Source organism: Neopsephotus bourkii, unplaced genomic scaffold (assembly GCF_033783945.1).
Source record: "Neopsephotus bourkii isolate Nb327-2 ecotype Australia unplaced genomic scaffold, CSIRO-AGI_Nbou_v1 NB_1154, whole genome shotgun sequence".
Classification (NCBI taxonomy): Eukaryota; Metazoa; Chordata; class Aves; order Psittaciformes; family Psittacidae; genus Neopsephotus; species Neopsephotus bourkii.
This window is the reverse complement of record NW_026901640.1, coordinates 3,053,401-3,073,868: the sequence shown is the minus strand read 5'-3', so window position 1 is coordinate 3,073,868 and position 20,468 is coordinate 3,053,401. Positions and strand designations below refer to the sequence as shown.

General features: G+C 45.2%; 2 protein-coding genes across 4 annotated transcripts in view; one reads left to right on the top strand and one right to left on the bottom strand.

Moving 5' to 3' along the window:
• Positions 1–5,714, bottom strand: part of TAOK1 (TAO kinase 1) — a 65,085-nt gene extending 59,371 nt beyond the window's left edge. Inside the window, exon 1 of one of the 2 annotated variants that reach the window (XM_061363512.1) lies at positions 5,535–5,714. The gene's annotated coding sequence lies outside the window, so the exon portion shown is untranslated. The remainder of the gene's footprint in view (positions 1–5,534) is intronic. The other variant, XM_061363511.1, reaches the window with a different exon arrangement.
• Positions 5,715–6,692: 978 nt separating this feature from the next.
• Positions 6,693–20,468, top strand: part of NUFIP2 (nuclear FMR1 interacting protein 2) — a 34,808-nt gene continuing 21,032 nt past the window's right edge. The window contains exons 1-2 of one of the 2 annotated variants that reach the window (XM_061363509.1): positions 6,693–6,779; positions 7,062–7,153. The gene's annotated coding sequence lies outside the window, so the exon portion shown is untranslated. Of the gene's footprint in view, positions 6,780–6,935; positions 7,154–20,468 lie in introns of those variants that run through there. The other variant, XM_061363510.1, reaches the window with a different exon arrangement.

Below are 20,468 nucleotides of genomic sequence, written 5' to 3'. Positions count from 1 at the left end.
CTACTTACCCTACACCCGTGGCCTATTTGAGAAACAATGTTAGCAAAAATAACCTCTTTTCTCATCTCCTCAGCTGGGGCAGGGAGTAACAGTTATCAATTAAAATGGGACTGAGGTGGGAAGTAAGAATTGCATATTAAGAAGGGGGAAGAAGGCAAAAATAACAAACATGTGCAACCCCACATGCAATTCTTTCCAAGAAATCCCAACACAACAATTCTCTGGGAGCAGGCTCCTGGGTCTGTTATTGCTTTTGAGTATGTCAGGGAAGAGGAAGGATTGCTGGATGCTTTGGAAAACTGACTGAACACATGGACAGGGAACAAGCCAAAAACTGTTACAAGAAATGTTCCCTACCCTTTCAACATACTTGCATTCGCATATTCCAATTTCCCATGCTCCTGGATCCCAAAACTTTCCCCAGGTTACAAAATCAGCCAGACCAGAATGAACTGAAGCTGAACTAGCAAATAGAGGGACTGCTCCTAAAAGATATAGCCCCTCAAAAACTGTGCCTGCTGATGCTCAGTGAATGGCAGCAGACTAAAGGGAAGAAAAGAGGAGTCTGAAGTTTAGCTTAACTAAGCAAAAGGCTGAAAGCAACCTTATTCACATTTTAAAAAGTCAGGTGCAACACACATTGTCTTTCAGTCTGAAAGCTATGAACAAGAACCTGAGACTAATATTAAACATCAAAACTTCCTTTTCAACCATGGCCTGACATAACTGACACGCAGCAAAAGCTTCCGACTAAACACACAGGCAGCACGCACCCACATCCCGATAGGAGGCTGCCCTTTAAACACGTTACACTTGATGAGCGTAGGAGAACACTGTTTTTATAAAATTACATCTCACTCTAAAGAAAATATTTGCCTGGCTGTATCCAGGAGTGTAATAAGGGTCAGTGGAAGATCACAGGCACAGAAAACGGCACAGCCTGCCAGCTTCAGAGGGCTATGATTTTTACTTCTTTCCTCAAGATCTAAGTTTTCCCCAAACCAAACCATTTGTAGCCTTTTCCATTCTAAGGACAATATTCCATATGTAAATCTCATGCTGTCACAACATCGTGACCCCTAGAGAAAAATCAAAACTGTACCTAGCCAAGCAACACAACAGGCAAAACTATTAGCTACTGTCCACTCAGATTAAGCAGCCACCATCATCTCTGTAACTCCTGTTGGACTGTCCACACCATACCCTTGAGAGAAGGAAAAACTCATCTCTGAACTGCAATGTAGGTGTGTAACTGACTGCAGATCTGGACTCAGGAAGCTCTGATTAAACTGGAGAAACTTTTCTGTTTAGACAAAACTTAACTGCTGCTGTGGCCATTTCATGCTATGTTTACAGTGGCTACCTTGCCTTTTCTTCTGGCAAAGGAACCAGGATTTAGCAGGATGTAAAAAATAATAATAAAGAGTAACAATGCCCTAAATTTTTGACAAATTATTAAAAGTTCTCAATGGTTTCCCTTTGGTAATTAAAAAACTACTGTCATTCCAGTCATCACCAAGTATTTGTTTAAAACCTGCTTTGAGAAACCACGTTTGGAGCACCCATTGTGCTGTCTAACGTCCATTGTGTTTCTAAGGGCCTTCAGAAAGTACTCCTGCCTCCATGTTTTGTACTGTAAATGAGCACTTAGACAAGGAGAAGGGAAGACTGTCTAAAAGCCAACTGTGCTTTTAAACAGCTCTCCATCCTTTCCTCCTCCCATGTTGGGCACACTTTCCCCTCAGACACTTTGCACTTCACCTCTAGTTTCATGTTCTTGTATTTTAAGTTCTGCTTTCACAGGAAGGATTCTGCTTCACAGCTCTGCACAGCTGAGCTCCCTCTGGAACTTCACATGAGGGGATTAGTGGTTCTCTGACCTTCCATCCATTGGATTTTTTTCCAGTCTCTTCTCCACACAGAAATCAATGTATGATGAACAGCTCCTCAGCATCTTGAAGAACAATAAAACAAAAAGAATCCTGAAACCTAACTACTACATGTTTAGGAAAAAGTGCCATCAACCACCTCTGTCTCCACATGTCTCTTTGAACAAGCTGTGGTTCCATGGCAGAATAAACTGATATAAATTGGGTTGTCTGTACCATCACCTAACCATGCACTGAGCCATTCCAAATCACCAAACTGACACAAAACTCTTTCTGTTTTTCCTTAGGTTAGCTTTCTGCTGGTGTGGCTCAGCACAGGATCAAAGACCAGAGCCAGTAGAGTGACATAAGTGGAAAGGTAGGTGGAGGATGGTACCACACACCTGAATCAACTTCTAGAGCAACAGGAACTCACCAGAGAGCACAAGACTGCACAGACCAGGGTGTCATCCTGTGTCACGTTGGTCAAGAATGAGCAGTTTGTGGAGAAGAGCAAGACACATTCAAGGGTTATAAAAAAAGGACAACCATGAGTCTCAGAAGATATTAAATCATCCCTCTGTACTGCTATAGGCAAGCTTGTCTCAAACACTGTGAAGTGAGGGAGGACATCTGTGCTCCCCTTAACTAAAACCCTGCTGTCAGACCCAGGATAACTCTAATTCAGAGGTGATTCAAGTCCAGAGTTGAAGTTAAACTCTTCAGGTTCACAATGAGAAATAAAACTAAAAACCTTCACACTGGCTAGCATATCTGAACAGAAAAATTAATGGCCATCCACGACCATTGTAATTCAGAAGACAAGAGCCCACCCATAATACCAAAGATTTTCTGTAGTTGCTAGCACCCACTTCAACATAACAATACGTTGTTTACCTGATTTTAATATGAACAGAAACACAACAGAAAATACTTCTCAGATAGGATCTTAGTGATTATGCAAGTGTTCTCCAAAATACACTGAGAATAGAACAAGACAAGTGGTATTTATCATAGCTTATTACCACTTCTGGATCACAGAGAACCAGAACAACTCTGGACATTTTCTTATTTGACAAAACATTCTTACTTCCAACCAAACTTAAATGAGGAACACTTTGCAAATGACTGTAGTATCTATTAAGTTAGAGCAGAAGTATATGCTTGCAGAAGTGAGGAGAGAGACAACAGCAATAGTCCATCCGTCTTTGCCAGAAAGAGACTTAGCACCTGAAAATGAAGTACCTGGAAACCACCTAATGCTCCTATTGAGCGTGAAAGGGTTGTGTCCAAGTGGATCTCACTACTGCGGAGTCAGCTACCTACAACATCTTTAAAACAAATCTCTGAATTCGTTGCCATATCTATTGTTCTCTACAAAACATCCTCATTACAGGAAATCCACTACTAGGATACATCTGAAGATGTAATTATTAGTGTGATATTTGCTTCTCTTCTAATGTGTCCCACCAAGCATAAAAACTGAGGCTAACAACTCATTAAAAAATATGTTATTCCAATGACAAAACCTGATGAATTATAATGGACAGGCAAAGACGAACACTGCACAAATGGAAATGTCATTCACATGGAAGCAAGCATTTAAAATTCTCCAGCCTTAGAGCAGAATTTAACAGAAGGACATATAATAGATAACTTTTTCCAACAACCTAACTTGAGGCCTAAGTCACCTTATCTGTACATAATTTTAATGCCAACATCTGGTCCTCTACACGCAGCACTTAATTTCAGTCTAGTTAAAAAGAGAAAAATATCAAACTGTCCAAGGAGTTTTTACTTCAGGCAGTGGTGTTTCCAGAGGATTAAATTTAATTTAAGCTCTTGTATCACAATCACTTTCTCTTCAGTGAGACATTCTTAACAGAGGAGAAAAAAACATTCTCTCAAGTTCAAAGGACAAATTAAGGCTCAAGTTTATCAATGTATTTCAGTCTACAGATAAAAGGAAGAGGAGTCCTAAAAATGGCAAACATACCAGCCAGAACTAGGCCAATGCTGTGAAGAATCTAATACAGAGGCTCAAACCAGTCGTTGATTAGGTTTGCCCTTGGACTTAAGTAGCAAAAACTATGACACGCTCGCTATGAACAGGCACAAAGGCAAGGAACAGGGAGGCTCAAAGTAATTTCAAGAAAAATTGATCTAAAAATCGTATTTATTGCAACAGAAGTTGTTATTCTGGAATCCTGAAACATGAAACCAAACCTTCCCTAGTGTCAAAATATAACAGCTTTCCACCATGTTTTCACTATTATGCTGTGCTATCTATTAAAGGCATTTTTCAGACACTGATGATCCAACAATACTGTTCCACAACACAAATATATATGTGGTATTAAGGGTGGTATTTTGGGACCATTTGAAGCACTCCAAGCCGATAACCTTTATCCAAATACATAAAACAAGAGCCATGTCAAACGCACTATAAATAGCATTAATAGTAAGGAATCAATAACATCCAAACCTTAGGTAACGTCTTATTAATCCGCCCTTGGCATGCATAGACACACTGCTGTAAGGGTTCTCAAAATGCAACAGTCAAAGGTGAAGGACATAATTTGTTCAACTAGTTAATGCAACTGCTATTTAACCAACTCAGCCACTAAAATGCCACCTAATGAAATACTCCATGCCATGATAAGCAGCAGAGACAAGGCACGATCGACACGAAGGGTTTTTCCTGAGAAAATAAATTCAAGTCCTCCAGGCTAATACCGTTCTGTCATTTTTTTCCTGAGGCATGTAAAGATCTACACTTGACAACAACCATTTTAATCCCTGGTTCTCTCCCCCCCTCTCCCTCCCCATTTCTTGTACCGCGCCCAACACAATGGTACAACTGCATGTTCCAGGCGCCCAGGTATCGCCTTTCTATTTATTTCTGCTTCCACAGTGACAAAGGTGAACTCTAAGGCTCCAAAGATGCTTTGCAGCAAAGCAGGGGGAACGGTATTCCCAAAGCCATACCCACACGCGGGTTGCAGAAATCTAGCCTCCATGAGATGTTTTAATCTGACAAATTAAAATGGTTGGGAAACGCTATTTGGCTAACGGAATCGGCCGCCACATGCAATGCTAAGGGGAATCAAGAAAAGGTCTTTAAAATAGGTCACTTTCATCCAAATCCCACACCAGCACCGAACAAAATGGTATATACACGGCAAACTCACCGCTTGGGGAGGAGCGAGGGGTAGGGATCTCGGGGGAAGGAGGAAAAAAAAGGGAGGGGGGAAAGCAGGAATCCGCCGGTCTCCAAGGGACCCCCCCAAGCCCTCGGGGGCTCCGGGCTCGTCCACCGAAGCCCACCGGAGCCCTGCAGACAAAAAGGACCGAGGCGCAGGGCACGCCTGGCCCGTGGGGCCGACAGTCCAGCCCCGGCCCCAGCCCCAGGCCTGTGGCGGCCCCTGACAGCGGGGAACACCCCACCGGCGGCGGCCGCCCCTCCGAGGGAAGCGCCATTTCGCCTCCCGCTCCCCCGCCGGTGTTCGGCCCCGAGTCCTGCGGCACTGCCGCAGAGCGCGGCGGGGGAGGCGCCGGCCCCACCGGGCCCCCCCTTCCCCTCCACCTCAACCGTCCTCCCTCAGCCCTCCCGGGGACGCCGCCGACCCGCCCCGGCCGAGCCCCCCGCCGCGATGCCCGCCTTACCCTCCGCCGCAGCCGGGCTGGGAGCGCCGGTCGGCCCCCCGCGGAGGAGGAGGAGGAGCGGGGCAAGGGGCGGCGGCCCCGCGGGGGGAGGCGCCCCCGGAGGGGCGTCGGGCCCGGCCCCCGCGGGTGCCCGGGCGCGGCGGGCACAAAGGCGGCGGGGCACGGCACCTAAGATGGCAGGGCAGGCGCGGCGGAGCGCCCAGCCGCCGCCACCACCACCACCAACCACCGCGGCCGCCGCCGCCGCCGCCGCCTGGGCCCCGCTTCGCCGAACCGCGGCCAGGCCGCGCCGCGGGGGCACGGCGTGCGGGAGGGCGGGCAGCGCCGGCCGTGCCTGCCGCGGCGGAGCGGGTCCCTTCGGCCGGGCCGGGCCGCGCCGGGGTAACCGCCTGCCTGCTCTGCCGCCTCCCCTCAGCGCCAACCGGGCTCCGGCTGCTCCGTCGCCGCCGCTCCGCGCTGCCCGCAGCCAGCGGCCCCCGCCCGCCCCTCTCGCGAGACTTCGCCGCCCTCTTCCCCCCCCATCCGCGGACGCGCGGGAGGGGCGGGGGGCGGTGGTTGTGGGGAGGAGGATGAGGAGGGGCGGGGCCGAGGGGCAGCTGTGAGGGGTGGCGGGAGCGGTTGTGTGGGGTTGGAGGGGCAGGAGCAGTTGTGAGGGGTGACGGGAGCAGGGACAACTGTAAGGGGCTGGCAGGGGCAGTTATGTGGGGCGGCGGGAGCAGGGGGCAGTTGTGAGGGACTGGCGGGAACAGGGGCGGTTATGAGGGGCGGCGGGAGCAGGGGTCAGTTGTGAGGGGCTGGCCGGGAGCAGGGGGCGGTTTGGGGGGAACTGTTGCGGGTAGACTTAGGGTAGTTTGGGTGAGGGGTCCTTGAGGGAATGGAGGGGACTGAGGAGAGTGTGAGGAATCCCCTTGTGGGGAATCCGGAAGGGTGAGAGGGTCCTGAGGGAGAAGATGGGGGGGGGGGGAGTGCTGCTGAGGTGTAGGGGAATGAGGAAAGGCAAGAGGAAGCTTAGCTGGGTGCTCTGGGGAGGAGCAGAGAGAAGGAAGGCTTGGGGATAGGGCAGGTGGGGCCTGGACATGGGTGAGGAGGTGGAGAAGGAGGGCAGGTGGGAGCCTGTTAGGGGCAGTTGTGTCAGAGGAGGGTGGGTTTGGGGGCAGGCGAGCTGGGGGTGAGGATATCCGGCTGAGTGGGGCCACTTCACGGGCTGGGAGCCGCTCAGCTACAGGCGATAATCCCAGGAAGGTGGTAGGTGTCTGCTTGTGCTGACTCTTGTGCAACTGGCCTGGCCAAGTGGGTGCGTTTCTGACTGTGTGCCCCGTGTAGGGCCAGAAATGTTTAATAGTAAAAGTCTCCCAGGCCAAGCACAGAGCCTCCTGAGTCTTGTGGTGGGTTTTGAGCTTGGTAGGTTGCTGAGCCTTTGTGTGCTTCGGTATCTCTATCTATGAACTAGAGATAACAGTTGGCTTCATGCAGGGATTAATTATCATGTCTTGTAGTCATGTGTTTGTTTATTTGGTTTTGCTATAGATTACAGCTGGAGGAATGCTGAGCAGTCCACCTCTCCTTGTCATGGTGTTTAAGCGCATTGTGCTCTTGCCTGAACAGAGGAAATCACTGAGGTCAGTCTCCCCTGTGTTTATAGTTGCTTTCCCTTTCAGAAGTATGGGGGCAAGGAATCATCAACAATTTGCACTGACATCCTGATAACAAATTGTTAGAAATAGTTACATAAGACACAGTTTGTAAAAGGTGTTTTTGTAGGGCTTGCTTGTGCTTTTCAGGATTACAGCTTAGGGGACAGCGTTATAAAGTACTCTGCAAATATTCATGGCTCTGAAGTCTCCACTATGAAAAAGTACAACTCTAACTCCAGAATTACTGATGAAATAAAACAAGCAAAACAAATTTCTTTCCTGTTTTCCCGTAAACTAACAGGTGTTTTATACCTCTTTGTACCTGTGGAAAGGCTTTGTGAAGCAAGCATTGAGGATGATGCTGGATACTATTTATGTAACCTTTGTTTTTACCTTTGGACAAGCAGAGCTACTGGGGACTGTTTAACCTGGGATGGGGGAAACCTGAGGGAAGATAAGAACAGAGGTTGGCTGTAATAATTGTGGACCACATCTAAGAGTTCTGCAAACTTCTTACATACTGGTCTGATACTTCGCCTTCTCAAATCCCAAGGGGAAAAGTAAGGCAAGTGTGGATCACTTCAAACGTATGTTGTTGTAAGTTATTGGGGAAAGGCAAACTAAAGGTTTATCTGATTATCTCAACCTTAAAGTTGGCAGCTATGACAGGAAACTTGGTTTCATTCATCTGCCAAAGATATTTGTAGCATTTCATTTGACAAGTTAAAAGGCATTTTTGTAATGGTACAAAAATAAAACCCTCCACTTTCTGAAACTACAGTTTCTGTCTTTCTAAAATAACATGGGTTTGGAGGCATGCTTTGGGGGAAATTAAGGACAAACTTGAAAGGTAAATATTTGTATTTTCATATGTTAGAACAATGGTGTTTGACACGAATCTGCCCAGCATGGAGTATCAGTATAAATTTGTTCTCATACTTGTTTTGCAAAAGAGTGGTATAATTTGCTTTTGCAATGGGAGAACTAAATGGAGCAGTGAGGGAGTGATCTGCCCATGGGGTCACAAGGTGGAATTGAGAATGAGGTTCTTCTGAATCTTGATCTTGTACTTCTTCCAGCAGACAAATTGCCTTTAAAGCTCATGAATGATGAGAGTAAAAGCTTCAGGTAGTGAGGTCTGTAGAGCTAACCCTGCAAACACCAGCAGAGATTGGGCCTCACCTCTTTCTGTTACACATATAGAAAGGCAACGATAGCTCTAGGTAAAAATCCTCAGCATCTCTAATAGTGACTGCAGAAAAATGTGAATAATGCTTTATTTACTGTTAATTATCAAGTATTTTACTAAAAATACTAGATTTGCATTTGATCCGTATTCAGTGATAGCTTCAAAAATAAGCAGAAATTCTGAAGGAACAGCCAATATGAAAACTATGATGTTTATTGTCTCCAGCTAAACTGGCACTTTTAGTGTGCTTTTCTAGCCCTGTGCTGTTAGGCATGCTCTTGCTGCCTTCTCAGATGATCGTGGTAGGCATCTAGAAAGTTAGTTTAGCTTAGTTTGCTGATTTCCTGATGCAAATGTAGTTCATTTAAAGAACTAAACAGGTTTATGTATGTCTGCATTGGGATTTGCGCTCATCTGCCTATCCAATAGCTATACCCAAAGTTAATTCCATCAGAAGGAGGTGCCAGAACATCAGTAAATACAAACTGCAGATTGCCTAGAGGTTCAGCTGCCAGGCAGAAATGGTTTCAACACATCATTCCCAATATGCTGCTCAGAGCTGGTTGTGGGGTAGACCCACACAACACTCCAGCATAGACAGGACATTTAAGAGTGTGCATCAGCACTCCATAATACTGTAGGAGAGGAAGTAGAGAACAATACTATGTCCAACGGAAACTGTGGCAAGAATTTATTCAAGGCACATTGTAATTACTCCAGCTGGGAATTTGGCCAGGACATTGGGGTTAACACCCCTACTTCTTCACAAGGTCATAGTTTACTTTTTGCAATGACTTTAAGTGATGAGGAGCTTGGCTTTCTGTCTCAGCAGAATGACAACACCTTTAGCAGTATAAACTACTTACAGCAATGCAAAGGTGCTGGTTCAGAGTTAACTGGGAGCGGTGATGGGGCCTAGTACAGTAATCATTGCTTTATAAATACTTTAGTAGATAAGAAAGATAAGAGTGTGATTAGAGCAGAGTTTCAGCTGCTGTAATCACAGTCCTACCTTCCTTAGCCTCCAGTCCACATGCTGCTTTACTGTGACCCTTTTTAAATGACCAATTGTAGATTTTAGAATAAGTTGTCAAACTAATTAAATTTGGCTATTAATTGTGATAGCAGTTAAGAGTTGCAGTTGTCAATGATTTTGGTTTAGGCATTTTGATATCATGCAAGTAGAATGTAATTTAGCCAAATTAGAGAGGTTTCTTTTTTACTTCTTTCCTGGCAATGAGATCTTCAGAATGTGCCCTTTGTATGTTTTATGTACTGAGTTAGAAACCAGCTTTCAGCTCTGCTGTTCAAGAAAAGATAAGCACTCGTGTGTTTTAGTGTGTGACTAGTTGTGAAATGCACAAGCAAGGAATTGTTTTGCTTTTACTAGCTCATGAAAACTGCAGTTTAGGCCATTATTACGGGTTAGGAGGCTATACAGGAAAAACATGTTCTAGAGAAAGGCTGGTCAAAATAAACGAGGTAGTCTTCCAGATGGTTGTAATCTGGTTTTGTATCAATGAGGTAAACTTCAGTACCTTCACTGGGATGAAGTTACCATGTCAGACAGCATCCCTCTGATGGGTTGTGATGTTGTAATGACAAAAGTGAAGTAATACTGATGTTATTACATAACTGCTTTTGTATTATAGCACAACAATAATAATACTTCATTCTTTTCTCTCTTGTCTTTTATTAGATAAATAAACATGTTCCTTGCTCTGCACTTATGATTGTCCCATGAGTCAAGGGAGTGGTTTTATCTATTAAGAAATGGGGAAACAGTGGCACAAGAAATACTTGCCAAGGTCATATGGGAAGTCAGCGTCAGAGGCATAAACAGAATCTCAGCTTTCTGACTGTCCTACTCTACCCTCTGGGCAACCAGACCAAAGTGGAAAAGTGGCTTGCAATGTGACTCAACAGCTTTTCCTTCCTCAGCATGGGCCATGGTGGGCAATTACAAATAAATGCCAGTAGGTCATTTCCACCTGAGCCAATCAGGTTTCCAAGGGACTCTAGGTAGGCATGTCTTCTGTTGGTGAGGGCTTCTTGATGGATCTTTGCAATGGTTTTGCTTTGCAATGTTTTCAGAACTTGAAAAAGAATTCTTTTTTTTCTTTTGTCAGATGTATATTTCCCCTGATCTCTTTCAGGGTCTTTTGTAATACATGTTGCTCAGGGACACCCAGGGATTCTTTTTATCTTTCTGTGCAACAGAGTAACAATAAGCTTATTAAGCTGTCCTTTTTCAGGTGCCTTTTTTTATATATATAGTTTCTAACATAAATGCCAAATGAACTGATGCTAGGAAGTACTTCCAGAATATCAGTAAAACATATCGCGACTGGCACAGCACAGTAAGAGGCAATGCACTTTGGTAGGTCAGATGCTTAGAGATAAGTGGGGTGTTGGGGTGCCTCTTAAACACAGTCATAGATAACAATGTTCTTGACTCCTTTTAACAGCAAAATCAAAACATGTTGGTCCAAAAGCCATTTTTTCAGGCTGTGACAACTGAGTATAAGGAGGATCTGTTCATCAAAACAGGCCTGAAAAGGGTTTTTACTCTGGAGTTGGTTCAAAATGCCTGGACTGTGCAGCAAAATCAGTATTGTGGAACCCTTGACCTTGAAGAGCGACTGATGGAAAGAAGCAGGACAGGAAAGGCTTGTGTCTTGGCTCTGGCCCTTGGATAGATGGATAAGAAGAGGCCTTTGGCAGAGAAGGGTGAAAGGTGACTAATAATGTGAAACTGGGAGGAAATTCATTATAGTTATGCAATCTCTAGGTGGCTTGCTTTCTCTGAGAGACACCTTTTGTTAGTTGTCCTACTGGCATTTGCTGCTCACGCTGTCTTCTGAATAGAATTCTTAAACAATTATTTCTCTGCTTGACTTAGCTCCCTAACAAGGAAAATACAACAGCACCTCATTTCTTTGTTCTCCCTCTACGTATTTTTTTCAATTTCCTTTGCCTCTTTCCTTTCTTATTGGTTATTTTTCTGGCTGTCAGTAGTTTAGCCAAAATGAAGAAACTTTTTCCATTGTCATGCACTAGGTCCCCATATCTCACTTGTTCCATGGTTTTGTATGTCACACTTCCAAACACTTCATGGACAAGATCTGCTGAATTTTGCTGTGGTGGTTCAGGATGTTGCTGTTGTCTGGTCTAGTCCTTCTCCAGAGGTTTCTCCCCTGTAGCAAAGCCAGCAGAAGAGTTTCCATGCCTGACCCTGCTGGTTTATGGTACATGTCTTAGCTCAGTCCAAGCCTAACAATGCTGTTACAATGCTGTTAGCTGTTACAATTCTGTTAGCTGTAACAATGCTGTTAGGCCTAACACTGGCCTTTGTGCTAGACTGGCTGGTGCTGAGCCTGACACAGGAATGTAGCCTCTAGAAGAGCAGTTTGCTAGAGGAGATGATTTAAACTGCTGCAGCAAGAGTTGGTGGAACTCTTCTGAGAACCCTTAGATTCCTTATTAGCAGGGTAGCTTTTCCAGTTACCTCCAATGAACAGCTCTACTCCTGACCCCATCTGGATCTTTATTTTCCATTTTACAGGTAAAATGACACAGTTTGCATTGTTGGCAGGAGCTGGTTCTTATTATAATCCATAAAGCAGTTGTGAAAATGTGGCCTTGATCTTCAGCAGTCACCTGTCTCTGAGCCATTGTGTTCCACTCTTGAATAGACCAGAAGAGGAGTTAGGCTGCATACAGATTAACAAATCTATTGCTAGTATCTCTGGCTACTGCAGCATGACTCACCCATCAGTGCTTGTCAGCGTCTGGTGTGACCTCATTGAAAGCTTCCTCTCCTATGTGAAGGCAGGTTGTAATCCAATGTGGGAATCCTAAATAGGTGGAAAATGAAGTTCTGAGACTGTGATGATGCATACAGCCTCAACATCCCCCTAGAAACCAAGTGTGCCCTCACCAGGAATATTCTTACAGATACCTGAGCATCTTTTAATAAGTCTTCCTTTCCCATGCTTCTATTAGATAAACACAAGGAAATAGGTGCTTAAGAGAATGGGAGAGGTTAGGGAGGAGATACCCTGTTCTTTGCAAGGGTGAAAAGGAGCTGATGGTTCCTTTTTATTTATCACACCTTCTAGAGGCTTTTGCTCTTTTTTGTTTATGTCAATATGTAGGACTTCTGGTAGGCTGGTTGAGGGAGACAGGTGAGAAAACAGCAAGAGGGGCTATAATAAAGGGAGTGGGTGAGTGAATCGGCTTTCTACATATATTACATATAAGCTACACATGAAAGCTAGCACTTTCATGGAGTAACTTTCATGTGTAGCTTGTATGTAGTATGAAGATGAAACAAGAAGTGGGAGGCAACAGGAGTTTAGGAATCAGATGGTTCTCTTCAGCTCGTGCCTGCTGAGTAAACATGAAGCTTGTGCTCAGTGCCTCTGCCCCCTTCCCATGGGCTGTTATGTACTAGCAGATACTAGCAATGCTGTTCAACCTAAACTGAGCAAGCTGCTGGCATTTTCGTTGCAGAACCCACATCTAGTAACACACACAGAGGGAACTTTTAGCCTCTAAAAGCACAAGCCCACCATTGCCCTACAGGTATCTGCGGCCACTTGAAGCCTGGGCTGAAAGTGAAACCTCTGGCCACTGGTTTGGTTGCTGTGCTTGGGATACATGGATATCTCTTCCAGTTTTCTGTAGATGATTTCTGTGTGTGGCAATGTTTGTGTCAGCCTGGCAGCCTTATCCATAAGCAGCAATGGTTGGCTTCCCAAACCCACTGTCCTCAGAGCTGCTGCTCCTCTCTGGCTCCAGTGAACAACCCAGAGTCTGGCCCCCTGTGAGAATCTTGCAGAAGATCTCTACTTCAGTGGTTCACTATGCAATCTCCTAATCACTGTGACAACAGCTTCTTATGTAGTACTTACCTAAAAAAGTAAAGAATGTCTGGTATGGTGGGACAGAAAGACACCCCGCTTCTAAAGGTGCGTTGTCGTGGTGACACTAAGGGATTATACTTGGGGTTTTCTGAAGACTGGGAGTATGGATTTTATTTGGGGGTTTTAAGATCCTGTTGTGATCAGATTCATTTCATGTTCTGGTTCATCTTCATTGGGGAAGGCATCGAAGGTTGTAGAGTTGAGGCATGCATGTGATTTATGAGGAGGAAATAGTCAACCTTATGCCTTTTAATACATAATTCCTCACCAGGAAGATCAGCCAGATCTTATCTGCTTTGCTGTTTTGTGAATCTGGGGTGAAGTTGGTGGCTTTGCCCAGTTTCTGATACAGAGACGTGCACATACACACAGAATACAGCTAGTTCTAGAAATGAATGTGTCTCTGCTGTTCTTTGCACAGAGGCCAAGGCCTCCTGAATGACGTTTTGAGACTGAGAAGTCTTTTCCTGGATGATCTGATGGATACACAGCATGATATGCAAGTGGGCAAGAGATGGAAGCCCCATAGTAGTGCTGTCCATGCTGCATTTAGCTGTGGGGGTGTTGGGTTAAATGATTGATCTGGTATTTGAAATCTTACTGCTTAATTTCCATCTTGATTTTTAGTATCTTGGCAGACTTTTCTTTCACATGCTAAAGCATACCTCGGGTTCTAGTAGAATCCTGTTCTTACATCAACCTCAAACCTTATTGCTGCTCCCTGCATTCAGCTGGAAATGGACAGGCACCATTTGTGACGGCCTGAATATCCTGAGTCACTGGTTACCAGCTGGCATGTGTGCTGCAGTTTTCGTTTCTCCCTTTACGACTGCACTCCCTAGAGGAAGCTCGGAACAATTGCAGTTGTCAGCGAGCGCGTATGATGTGTACTTCCCTGGATCCACATAATTGGTTGGCGACCTCTGACTACGTCTGTGGGGTGAGCTGCCTGTGATTTGTTACTGTACGCCTGGTGTTTCCAACCAGAAAATAGAGCAGGTGTAGGCATATTTAAAAATGCATTTTCTTCATGTTTACTGGTAAAATCTCTGCGTTGTGGAGATGGTGATAGAATGTTTTCATTAAATAATTGGTGGAGACAAGTAATGATTCCAGTAATGCTCTCACAGTAAGATAAATTGTGTGAAAACAGATGAAATCTAGGTATCTAGAAGGTGATGAAAGGTAGAAGTAGTTAACTCCCCACACTGGCAAAGCTTTGCTAACAGGAGCATGGGTTTACCATGAAGTAGCTGAGAGGTTTTCTGTCCATTGTCAGATGTTTGTTACCTTGCTTCCCCAGTGTCCCAAAACAAGGCTGCTGAAGCTGGGCAGGGAAAGAATGCAGCATTTCTGTGTTGTTTCATCTCACCAAAATGTCTGCACTATGGAATGTTTGCTGCTGGGCTTCTCTGGGGAAAGCTGAAACACAGAACACTTCATTGAGCTTTTTGACCCAACAGGTCTTGACACATTGCTGCAGACATGGCTCTGTGTCTGAGCTGGACTGCAGCACTTCCATTCTGTCCTGCTAAAATAACATATTAAACAATACTATTCAGCCCATGCCATTTCCACCTATTGACTAAAAAATTATATTCTTCCTAAGCTGGTTTTAATTTCCATGTCATAAAATATTAGTTAATGGTCAGCTGATTTCACTGGCGTGAGGACTGTGATGTATGTAACACAGATTAATGCCTGCCTGGGACCAGATGAGCTGAAACAGCTCCTTTCACTGAAATACCCAGTGAAATACAGTGATGCTCTGTAAATCAACTTTTTGTTTGCCTGGGATGGTCCATGCTGTTATAGCAGGTGCTGGTCCTGCTTGGAGGAGATACGTGGGTTGTGCTGACTCACAAAAACAGGAGCAAGTTGCGTCAGTGGAGTAAGGAGTGGCTTACCTTAGGAAGAGGATGTAGATTTTGGTGTGAGAACTCTTAAAAAAGAACCTTTAGAGGAATGTTTTGGGAGGGAAATATGTGAGATAGACCTTGACTTGATGAAATAGTGGTTCCTCTTGCTACATAAGGGGCTTGTCCCAAACAACATTGGTGTGCAACTCTTAGTACTACTCACTATCTGAAGTGTCTTGGGAAGATGTGAGCTATAGCTGAAGACAGCAGTATGTCTAAGAGGAAATACTACTAAGAGTAGTCCTAAGAGGAATTTTCTCAGGCTGACAGCTGTTCGAAAACTTGCATACGCAGTTACTCCCTTGTTCCTCCTTTATAGATCTGACTCATCCACCCCTGTCCTAAACACACCAGTTGCAGTATTTTCGTTTCTTTCATCTACTTCATATTTCATATCCTTCAAACTTCCTTTTATATCTGTGGGCTTAATTCTGTTAAATCCAGTTGCTCTGCCTTCTGCTTTGCCTGTGCTTTGCACCTGCTACATAGCCCCAGCAAACTTGGCAACCAACCCTTGGGCACTCCAGAGAAAACAATTGTCTAGACCAGGCACCTTCTGCCTGATGCCCTGGATGTACCCCAGAGCTCCCAGGCATTAGTCTGTATGCAGAACAACATGTTGCTATGCAAATGGTTCCTTTCTGCTCTTCCTTCTACCTCTACAGAGTTACATGGCATCCAGCTTGTCAGCAGGCACTGGCCTAATGCTTATTGCAAGGGAAGATAGATATAATCTTGTGCAGTGTCTTTATGGGCTCATAATTGTACCTTTCCCCTCCTAGGGAGTGAGGGAGCTCACAGAATAAGCAGCTCCCTCTGCAGATCTAGAAGCAGTGCAGGCTAAAGGACAGTAGTGCAAAGGCCCTACGGAGCCTCTGGTATCCAGCAGAATTCAGGAGGATGTGTTGCTCTTCTAAACTGATGAGGAATCAAGTCTTGGTGTAAAAGAGTCCTATGGCACAGGAAGGGCAGAGAAGCCTTGGTGTGAAGTCACAAGCCATTCTCATTCACAGTTAAAGTCCCTGTTCCCAAGGCAGACACGGAGCCTGTCAGCATCCTGCAGCTTCCAGTACAGAGATGTGACCAAAATAGCTCCACAACTTTACAATGTGGCTAAAAATAGCTTACAGGTCAGCTTTTTTTCTTAAAGGTAGTGGTGACATCAATGGGAGAGCACTTTTGCTGCTGTTCAGTGCAGGTAGGACTGAGCAAACAAAGGGGAAACAGCAGCAGTTTAATTATCTAAGCGGCCTTGATGAGAGGGAGATCTTAAGGGGTGGGGAAGGACTAAGGTGGTACAGCAAGAGATAGACAAAAGCATGAAAGGCCTGGGCAGATCCTCTGCCACTGAGTCAGTATGCTTGTACACAGCTTCTCTCTGGGGTTTTATTGCCATTATGTTTAAAAGGCATAAACTGCCCATTTCAGTCTCATTGTGGCCCATGTCAGGATGTGACACTGGACTGAGCAGCCACCAGCAGCATGTTCCTTGCTCCTCGTTTCCAGACAGCAAGCACAGCCCATGATATCAGCTCTGGCCAGCATAGTTACAGCCGTGGCAATGTCAAGTGTGTTTTGCTGTAGCCATTCAACCAGAGCTGATGTTTTACAGCACAGTTTATACGTGGAGAAATCTGGGTGGCCATCATTCTAGGGGGGTTTCAGTATCTGTTTTTGGGCTCTCTTATGGGGTTGAACTCTCTGTTATTGTAAAGCATTACAGTTCACCAGAGCTTCTCACCATGACCCTCAGATTTTGAAGTCTCTATTGTATGTCCTAAGTCTGGCCATGGAGATAAATCTCAGCCAAGTTTGGAAGTGAAGTGCCTGATCTGAAACATTATGGGAATCTAATGTAGGTTAGGAGGGGTTTGCCATTCCTGCAGCCGCCTGCGTGCTGAGGTAAGTGCTGCAGCAGGCTGTGCTAGCGAGAATTGCCTTTGCGCTGCAGGTTTCATGCCCACTGATTTTTATGGTGCTGAAAGAGAGGAAGGAGGTGACAAAATAGTGAAAAATTGAGGCCAGGTCATTGCTGTCAGATGAGGACAGAGTCCTCCAGCCAGTCAGATGTGACAGAGCACACTTGCTGATACTGCTACCAGGAAGCTTGAGAGAAATGTGACTGAATGATAGCAGTGCGCATGTGCCTTTGGAGAAAGGAGGCTATCTGTGAGCTCTTGCAGTGCTTTCTCTGCCCAGCAACATCCTTGCTTCTTTTCCATGCATTCTGCTTAAGCAGCTGTTCTGTATTTACAATCTGATCTATTCTTTGTATAGGGCCATCTTCACACTGAGCCAGCTTCACTGGAACAGCAGTTAGCTGAGATGAAGGACTGACAGGACCTCAGGTTGGCTTTGAGTAAGCACTATAAATAGGGCAAAAGCACTGTAGTTATTGTTCTCTTAAACTAGTGTGAGAGCCTTGTAGGACCAGCCTCAGCCTCCATCTATGCAAAATGGCTCCTGTTCCCTTGAAAGGGGGAGACTTCAGCCAAATGCATCTCTAAATTGTCAAGTATAGAGAGAATTATGTTGCAAGATCAGCTTGATGAGGATTTCATTTGGTGTACAGCTAAGCTGAAACTCAGTTGTCAATAAAAAGGGAAGCTCTGTATCCCTAGTTGTGTGCTTCTGGTGCATTTTGAAGCTACAGGCCACATTGACTGCGGGCTCTAGTTAGGTTATAGGTAAAATATACTCAATTTTAGTACCATGGCCATTTAGCACAGGCATTTCTCAGCACTGCAATACAGCTCTGGCCACAGCCTGCTCCTTCCCCTCAATGAGAGTTGCTCCCTGATCTGCCCTGCCCAGCTTGCAAATGTAGCTCATCTACCTCTTTGCAAATGAGCTGTGTAGGTAATGGAAGGAGGAGGAGGCCGGGGCTCAGGAACCTGCCCATCCCAGCCAGTCATAAAGGCTCCCTCATAGGCTTTCTGGGGTTATTTGCCATGTGAACTGTGTGGGTATAAAACTCTTCTTTCCCTAAATGCTCTGCCTTATTCAACAGGAGGTCACTTCCCAGTGGGGAAAATGGGCTGGTAAGCAATCAGCTTGTCCTTTGGATGAAATCCAGAGCTGATTAGTTCAGGCGCAGCAGTGTGCTAACAGAGGCAGAATGCACCCAGACTGGCTCCCATCTAGATAGCGACCATCTCCCTGCACTGCTCCATGTCCCTGCAGCTCAGCCTGAGCACAGGTTCCTCTCCTCGCCTGTGCTGGCATGCCCACAGCAAACCATAATTTGCACCCAGTCCTCGTGTCTCGATTGGTGGCAAACCCTCCCAAAGCAAACAGTGATTTGCCTGTCTGCACTGACTCAGCTCTGCTGAAGACAGGAATCGGAGCTAAATCCGGTTCAGCAAAGTCTATAGGTAAAGCATAGCCTTCCATAGCAGATACTGAGGAGTTTTAAAGGAATTTGAGTACATCCCAGGAAGTGCTCTGAAGTGAGCAATGCTGCGTTAGGCAAGAGAGCCTACCCTGGAGCCATTAATCTCTGCGCATCTGTAGCCCCGTGGTTGTAAGCACTGGGGGTTTTCTTCCTCTGCCTGCAATTACTGGGAATCCAGAGGAATCTGGGCTATCTTTAGGAAGCAAGTACCTACTCTTTGCCTCCTCTGAGGAAGCAAGGTCCTTCATTACAGCCTGTCATGGCAAGGGGCTCACAGATAAGGAGGAAGGGCAGGAAACCTGCTGAGCTCCGCTTCTTTAGCAACTCTAAATATTTCCCATAGCCTTAGCTCTGTGAGTCAGCATTCCTAGAGCTTGGGCTTGTTTACAGCAGCAATCAGTGAGCTGGTACTGGGTAGGTGGGGTGTAGAGGTACGTGTGTGTCTGAAATGAGAAACCCTTTGCCCAGGCACAAGTGGGGAAGTTACCAGCTGTCTTTCAAAAATGGGACTAACAGGGAGTAAAGGACAGGGATGCCCTGAACAGTAACTGCACTGGAGCTATTTGCAGCATAAGGAATTTCCTAGTGTGTAAGGAATTTCCTCTAGTGTGAGGGGATTAGAACTTCATAAAGCTGTATATATTCTTTTGTCTTAGTTCACCTAATAATAATAATAAAAAGGACTCTGGAAATATTTGGGATTATCAATAGAGTGGGATAAAGGTTACACTTCCCACCTCAGGTGGTTACAGATTCATTTGGCTTTGGCCTGACCAGACTGGCTACATGGCAGGAAAACTCCCCAAACTACAGGTAACAGACCATACACTGAGGTTTCTAACCAGAGCCCATCCTGCACTGGGATAAGGAACACGAACCATGGGACATCTTCCGTCACCACATGCAAGCTTTTTGTCTGACCCTGCCTGGTCAGCCTGTCTGGCTCACTGTGGCAAAGGGAGGGCACATCAAAACCAGTATGGATTATTTTAGATCTGCAGCCTCAATTCTGCAAAGGTATTTATTTTGAAAATTCTGGTTTCCATAGCAATGTAGTGCTGTTCCCTCTCATGCCTCTCCCATTACTCCAATCTTAGCAGCCATTAGATAAATTATCAGCCAGGCAAACCTTAGCATTTTTTTTTTATCTTGAGTGACTTTATATGTGTTTGGTTTCTTAATGAATCAGAGCCAGTTAGTCAAGGATTGACTCATATCCTTTCCTGGGGCTGCCATGAGGTCTAGTGCAGTGTAGAGGTGATAATGAAGAATGAATATTATTAATTGGACTTGGTGTATGAATTGCTGGGCTACTTTCCAGCAGAGCAGGGGGTCTTATATCTAGAATTCTGCTTCGGTTCTAGATGAGTTGTTTATGTCTTTAGATTTCACTTATATTTCTCTACAGTTCATTAGAAGATAATAATCTTGTTCCATACATGGAGTAAATAAATTCTTTTGTAGGTGTTGCTGTGTGCTGCTACTCAGCTGCTCTTCTCCACCCCAGAGGTGACTTGTGGACACAGTTCTCGTTGTTAAAAGAGTCAAGCTCATGGCTCACTAGCTCATCCTTCTCTTTCAATATGTACAAAAAAAGCAGCTGTTAAGAAAACACCTTCCACACTTTGTTAAGAAAACAAAGCAAGCTTTTCTTTTTTCTGCTGTTTGCTTGCTTCCTGGTGCATTTTGTCTTCCTGGTCAAGGAACTATGAGTCCTGCCAGAAGAGTTATGCAGGTTGGAATGTAAAAACCCCAGAGTTACCCCTGCAGCAATGATGGCATGCAAAAAGCAAAGATGTAGACGTGATTTATTCTGATGGTGTAGTTTGCCTTTTAAGGAGATGGTTTAGTGAGTTCTTTTGCCTATATG